This window comes from Rhipicephalus sanguineus, chromosome 5, assembly GCF_013339695.2.
Source record: "Rhipicephalus sanguineus isolate Rsan-2018 chromosome 5, BIME_Rsan_1.4, whole genome shotgun sequence".
NCBI classification, from domain to species: Eukaryota; Metazoa; Arthropoda; class Arachnida; order Ixodida; family Ixodidae; genus Rhipicephalus; species Rhipicephalus sanguineus.
In genome coordinates, this window is record NC_051180.1 from 187,244,849 (window position 1) to 187,251,593 (window position 6,745).

At 44.9% G+C, this 6,745-nt stretch overlaps 1 long non-coding RNA gene across 2 annotated transcripts; it reads left to right on the top strand.

Annotated features, from left to right (window-relative positions):
- Positions 1-371: 371 nt before the first annotated feature.
- LOC119394521 (uncharacterized) lies at positions 372-2,951 on the top strand. 2 transcript variants are annotated; one of them, XR_005184163.2, is made up of 4 exons: positions 372-818; positions 903-1,024; positions 1,778-1,934; positions 2,750-2,951. It is a non-coding gene; the product is annotated as an uncharacterized LOC119394521 (long non-coding RNA). The 2 variants fall into 2 exon arrangements; XR_005184162.2 differs by having other exon boundaries at positions 372-1,024.
- The last annotated feature ends 3,794 nt before the right edge of the window (positions 2,952-6,745 follow it).

Genomic DNA, 6,745 nt, shown 5'->3' on the forward strand with positions numbered 1-6,745 from the left:
ATAGCGCCTAAGTGCCTTTTATCACTGCACCATATCCGAAAAATGAAAAACCAAGTCAGGACTCGACTGATTCAATTTGACTGAGACCGCGACTAAAAGAACAACGTTTGCTTGTTTGTTTTCTTGCTTTTTCCCTCTATGGCGATGGCGATCCTACTGTCCCATATAGACGGTGTATTTTATTAACTACTCATACAGTATAAGAAAGCAAAAAAAAAGCGAGAAAAAAATTTTAACATCGGAAAAATTGAACAACAAATTACACAGGCACGCAGACGCGTATTTGGTTTGGAGTGTGAATGAAACGTACTTACCGCTGGTGTCATGCCAAAAGCATAAACTTGCGCAAAGAACTCATACTTTTGTGATTACTTTTATTCCCGCGCAGATTCAGTGAATTTTTCCTCCGTAATGGGATTTGTGAGGATTTTAGAAATGTCCAAATGGTGCAAACTAAATTAGGATTTCTAGGCGCAAACTCACTTCCCACCCCATCAGCATCGTCACCGCCATCAGCTTTAACACGTGTGTTTCGCCGCTGGGCCTTCCGCCGCTGGGCCTAACGTTTCTTTCTCTGCGGTCTACGGCAAGCGAAGTTTGACAGCGCAGTTATATCACCACGTGTAAAACCTGCACAACGTACGCTTTACGCTTATGTGCGCTTCAAGGACGACGGCGTGAAGGTTGTCTGCACGAAGAAAGAATTAAGAGATTCTCTCCGTATAGTATCAAAGACTTCGACAACAAACAATGGTACAGTGTACGCTGGGATGACGAAAACAGCGGATATTTCAGAGCCCAGATTATGAAGTTGTTTGGTGAGTATGCTTTTGTTGTTCATTGTTTGATGGTGCAATTTCAGGGACAATCGATATATGCACATCGCGTGTACCTGTTTTCAGTAACCAAAGAGGAGGCTGATGCTTCCGCGGAAAGCTCGAGCAAGAGATTTTCCTGCCCCCAAATGCCTATGGACAGCAGTTTAGAAGGCGACACCGAAGCGAGTGGAGAATCCTACAGAAAGGTGAATCTTGCAAATGTTTGTTTAGCACTACTCAATTATTTAAGGCTGGACAGCGCTTTTTGGCGACGCCGATTTGCTGATGGCCTGCATGGTCGGATGACTTGTGCCTCACGTGTACCGATCTATGGGCCGCCGAACATTCTTTAACAGTGTTCTCAGTGTCCTCGTTCCCGTGAAATGAGTGAAGGCTTACAGCAAAGCTGCTGCATAGCCCCAAGCAACTGTACTGTGTAGTCCTAAGTCCGCTGAGTAGAAAATCGGGAGGAGCTCGCATATCATTACAGGATCATCAAAAATTAAATCCTGTTTTTGTCATTCCTTTGTTTGTTTATTTTGCCTACTTGAAAGCATGAATGGTTTCCCTACTTTAGCTATTTCATGACCATCTGCAAGTGAGTCTGTTTACTGACGCACATGCACCAGTTTGCATGGAGGTACAGTCAGTGTAGAGACAAGTAGCCAGCCAGACCGAAGGTATCTACTGCATTTCAGATAATCAATAACTACACATGCAACATCTCTATATGCGGCCAAATTTGTTGGCGCTGGCATACATAGCCAACAGAAGAATTGCACTGAGTTGGCACCGTAGTTCTTGCAAAGTTTAAGGCTGTAGCCGAGGCCAGCTTGAGTTGCTGTCAGCTGTTCAACCAGTAGAGAAGTGCAACGTACCATATCTGTGCATGCATACATACATTTCTGTGGTTTCTAGTTTTCACCAAATTATTATTTTTTTGCTTCTGCCTGTACCAGCACAAAAGAGAAAAACAAGTGCCAAAATCTCGTGTGAAGGATACCGAGGCACAGTTTAGGAAAAAACAGCTGGACCTTTTGTTTCCTCCTGAAGCATGAAAGGGAGGAGATTGTCTTCGGCAAGAAGTTGTGAGGCTGCGCAAGATCTTCAAAGCAGGTTTGTGATACAATTATCATGTTGGGCACTTCATTGAGATCATCCACTTTGCATGCACTTTCGATTTCTCTTTTGATAATTACTCTGTTGCCTTTTACCGTGCCCAGTAATGTAAGTTGTTTATCTGTTCTTCTATTATGTGACCTGCACAGCATGCAGTAGCATGTCACATTTTGTTAGAAATGATGAAAACACTCATAGTTATTTGTTAGTGCATTTTCAAATATCTGCTGCTTTATTTCGTTTACCTTTAATCTAATTTTTTTTCTCCATATTTTACTATGCATGATCCTCGGCATCCTCAATTATATGTCAAGTTCCCAAACCTGAAAGCTGACATAGCACGCCCTCTGAAATCTGAAGCTGAGCAGCAACAGTGCCCTTTATAGGGCACTGTTGCTGCTGCTAAAATTAAACATTGACAGCTGCGCAGTCTCATCTTCTTTAATTTAAGCTGGGGGAAAGAAGCAGAATAAAATTCCACTGGTGTTAAATTTTTTGCTGTTGTCTGATCTGATGTCAGCAAATGAGAAATTGTAGCATGTGTCAGCCATGTTGTTAATGGATGAAGCTCTGCCTCTGTAGTTTTTATTGCGACAGATGGTTGCCTGTTACTGCAGCTATTTGAATATTAGTTTCCGATTTAGTGTCGTATTTGTTTCATGTTTTCTGGAATAACGCATCTCGAGCTAGTTCGTTGAACATAACAAGGCAAAAACAGCGCGCACTTGACGTGGACGGACAGAAGGAACACAGTGCCTGTGTTCTGTGTTTGTGAGCTTAAAAAAGTGATTTACTTATGTGTTTGGTTCTAGATTTCTTCAGCCACTCCTCGGCCAGAAGTATCCATTTAAGGAGGTTGACCTCGCGGTAAAAATTGCGGACATCATGAAGGTACCGACGCCACCAACTCGGCAGCTAACACCACCACCTCAGCAGCCAAATGAGGAAGGTTAACTGTAGAGGGCTCACCTCACTTGACGATTTAAATAAAGTGTGTTTGTGTTTGACAACTGCCTTTGTGTCATATGCAGGGACATGCATGCCGCTGCCGCATGCTACGAGCAAAGCCTGCTCGCTGCCTGTGCAGGCACCTATTGATCTAATAGAGGCTATTAGTTTATGCGTATTAGCCTAATACAGGCTATTAGCTTATGCCTATAAGCCTAATACAGGCTATTAGTATATGCCTATAAGCCTAATACGGACTATTAGGTTATGCCTATGAGCCTAATACAGGCTATTAGTTTATGCCATGAGCCTAATACTGGCTATTAGTTCATGCCTATGAGCCTAATACAGGCTATTAGTTTATGCCTATGAGCCTAATACAGGCTATTAGTTTATGCCTATGAGCCTAATACAGGCTATTGGTCTTGTCCTATTAGTGTTGTCCAATAAGACTTGTACAGGCTATTAGTCTTATATACTGTATTAGTCTAATACATGTATTAGTGTCCATAACCTAGTAGGCTATTAGTTTTTCTATTAGAATTTTTGCTAGGGTTGCCTGTAACATTGTCAACTGTGCATTAGCATGGAGAAGTGAACCTTGTTTCTACAATTGAATATGCATGCTTATTACCTTAGTTCAATTCCAGTAGCAGAATATACAACTTGTGCAAGTAATAAATACATATTTATGCATGAAATATGCACATACACAATGCAGAAGCTAGGTGCGAGTGAAAATTCAGTGTTTCACATAAATAAATTCCCCTTTTTTCGAGTAAGAGCACACAATCATACCCTGCTTTGCAACTACACGATGCGGTGTCCACTTCTCTGCCCTTGATCACAACCTCGACCTCATGGGGAGAATGGCTTATTCCAGCTGTTCGCAGCACAAGGGCGGCGAGAGTGACTTTGTCTCGATGTTGCTCTTTTATGCTGCACATTCGGACATGGTCGGCCCCATACACTGCCTCTCCTTCCGTTAGCAGCCGCGATGTGCTGAACTGCTGGTCAACGTACTCGTTGATGCCAGAGACCGGCAGAGTCGCTGAAAACGAGATACGGTAATTGTAATTAGTAGTCGAACAAGCGATTCACACGTGCTGGCATGATATCACATCAGTCAATGTACCCCTCGCAGAGAAGCACAAAAAGCGGAAGTGAAGATAAAGGAGACAAAAATATATGCGGTTGAACTTCCACTTATTAAAATATATCTGTTATAAATCATCGCCCGGCAACATTTCTGGCTAAAGGGGTGAGCTGCACTCACCACGAGCGTTTTGGACATTGCTGTTATTGCGGCAAGATAACTTATGGCTATCTTTATGAAAGATCTCGCGAACGTAATAACCAATGTCGAAGCATCGTTAGCACTCGGCCATTTGATTACGCGCTGAAAACTAGGGCGAGTCGTTGCCGTGAACTGTACGCGGCAGTCTGCACTGATCGAAACGGTACCTCTCGGTCGCGCACCTTCCACGTAAAAGCAAGAGATAGGTGCGCGATGTCGCGCTTGCTTCAGTAAACAAATGTACACGAGATGCGAGGATGCTTCGAGTTACAGATTATTAGGTAAATTACTTAACTCACCTTTTACAAAAGTGGCCTTTCCACGTTCGGTATCCATGGCTCCGCGCGCACTCGCTCCGTCGAGAGTGCACGACGCGACGATGAAAGCGTGTTGGCTCATGAAATACCTTTTCTGGCAAACACACTGATTATTTCACAGCTAGTACAAGTGCATTCAACGCTTGCAAAACGAGAAAAAACATGGCTGAACACTGGCGACGTCGAACACTCCGCTCACTCAGAGCCACGTGATGCAGTTTTCTACGTCACAGAAAGATTCCGGCAGATGGTGCCACGGTATGTCCTCGCCACCAATATCCAATTTGTAATGTTATTCGTTTATGATCACTACCGAAGCTTTTAATCCCTTCCTCGTCTATTCTCATTTCTCTCAGTTTGTGATAAATTCTTTCAGACATGAGACAATAATCAATACTTGATTGTTTGTTTCCGACTTCCCATGTGATCTGGCCGTCACATTTAGGCCCCGTGTTTACTATCTCCAGACTATGTTGCTCGCAGAGATCTAGTAATAACTTCCCACTGGTGTCAATATCCGTTAAGGTCATGTATGTGGGCATTCATGTCCCCTAGAAGGTTGATTTCGGCCCCATTACCGAATTCCTTAATACCGCACTCATGCAATCCACTATCTCCTGATTCTTTTCTCTGCAGTTATTTCCCGTCCACAAGTAGGCAACCCCTAGCCACGTTTTCTTTCCACCTACTGTGCCCAAAACCCAGAGGTGCTCTGAACACGTCTGTTTCACTCTAACCAATCTGGCACCGCGGTGAATTAGCATTCCTACACCCCCACCTTTCCTTTCTGATACGATCCTATTGCACCCTTCCCAAACAGAATTTTCAATATGTGGTGGCTCTTCCAAGTCTCTAAGGTGTGTTTCTGTAACCACATAAATGCCTATCTGTTCTTTGTTTAACTGCTCCTCAGTCTCTAACCATTTTGCCTTTTTCTGCCACCCTGCATGTTTATGTAACTAATTGCAACACGCCCCTTCTCCCTTTATCTTTTACCTTTTTTCTGGTTTTTCGCAGTACTACCTGTCAAGAGTCCTCCTGGTTGTTTTCCCTCTTACTAGCTACCCCAGACTCCGAAGAGCCCACGTGCCCCCCCAAAAAGCTACTGCGTGTCCTGCCAGTCGCCAGCCCACCTCATGACCAAGCCTGTTATCGAAGTGAATTCTGCCTCTTTGGAAACCGCCCCACCTGTGCACCTCCCTGTTTATATCCACTACGTCGAGACCCTTCTCTCGACTAATTCGCCATATCTCTTTGTTTGCGTCGACAACTGCTCTTTGCAAGTTGCCGTTGCGCACTGGTACTTCCGGTACTGTGCATACTACAATTTGCACCTGGGTGGACACGGCGCGCATGTCATTGACCCCTTTCACCAAGGTCATCGCTAGTCCTCACGATTCTTTATTCAACATGTCATTTAGCCCTCCCGCAATTACCACGAGGTTACGTCTGTGAGCTTTAGCTGTGAGTTTTTCACTCGCTTGCCTCATGACTGTCCCCAGCGTGTGTCCTGGGAACGTCCCTATCGAAACTCTCTTATCACCTTTCACCCTTTCTTTGATTGCCTCTGCGCATCGGACTAAATTTGAGTCACCGGCAATAATGACCCGCTCAGGCATTCCTTCTGTAACCTGCACCTGGCTGCTGGCTAGGTGACTAGCGTGAGTCATGGCTGCCGCTTTGTCCCCTCCCTCCCTCAAAACTACTTCCCGGAAGCTGGGCCCTGTGACCACTGCACCTGCCTTTGTCATGCCTGATGTTCCCTTCTCCTCTCCCCCACGGGGGGCCGTTGCCCTGATGCTTCCACCATCACCTGCGTCTTCTTCGTTCCCTTTGATGACCTTCGATAGGCCCTCCTTGGCTGACCTGAGCCTTTCTCCCATGGCCTTCGTCTTCTCTCGCTCTGTCGCCAACGCATTCTCCAGCTCTGAGATTCTCATCGCGAGCCCACTCTGGAGAGCCATCATGTTTTCTCTTTTCTCCTCGAACTTGCATTGTCTACACTTGGCGTCAGCTTCTTCTGCCTTCTCGTCCACACAAACTTCCATCTTCCAACCTACGCCGCACCCTGAACACTTTACGGTCTTTTTGACCATGGCGAGATCTGTTCACCGATGCCCACGTGGTAGAAAACTGTCACAACAAATAATCACGGTGTACTAAATACACTGCCCTAAGTCAAAAGGAACCACAAAATCAATGAATAAGCTATACTTCAAAGCACCTGCGCATGCACATGGTTGGTT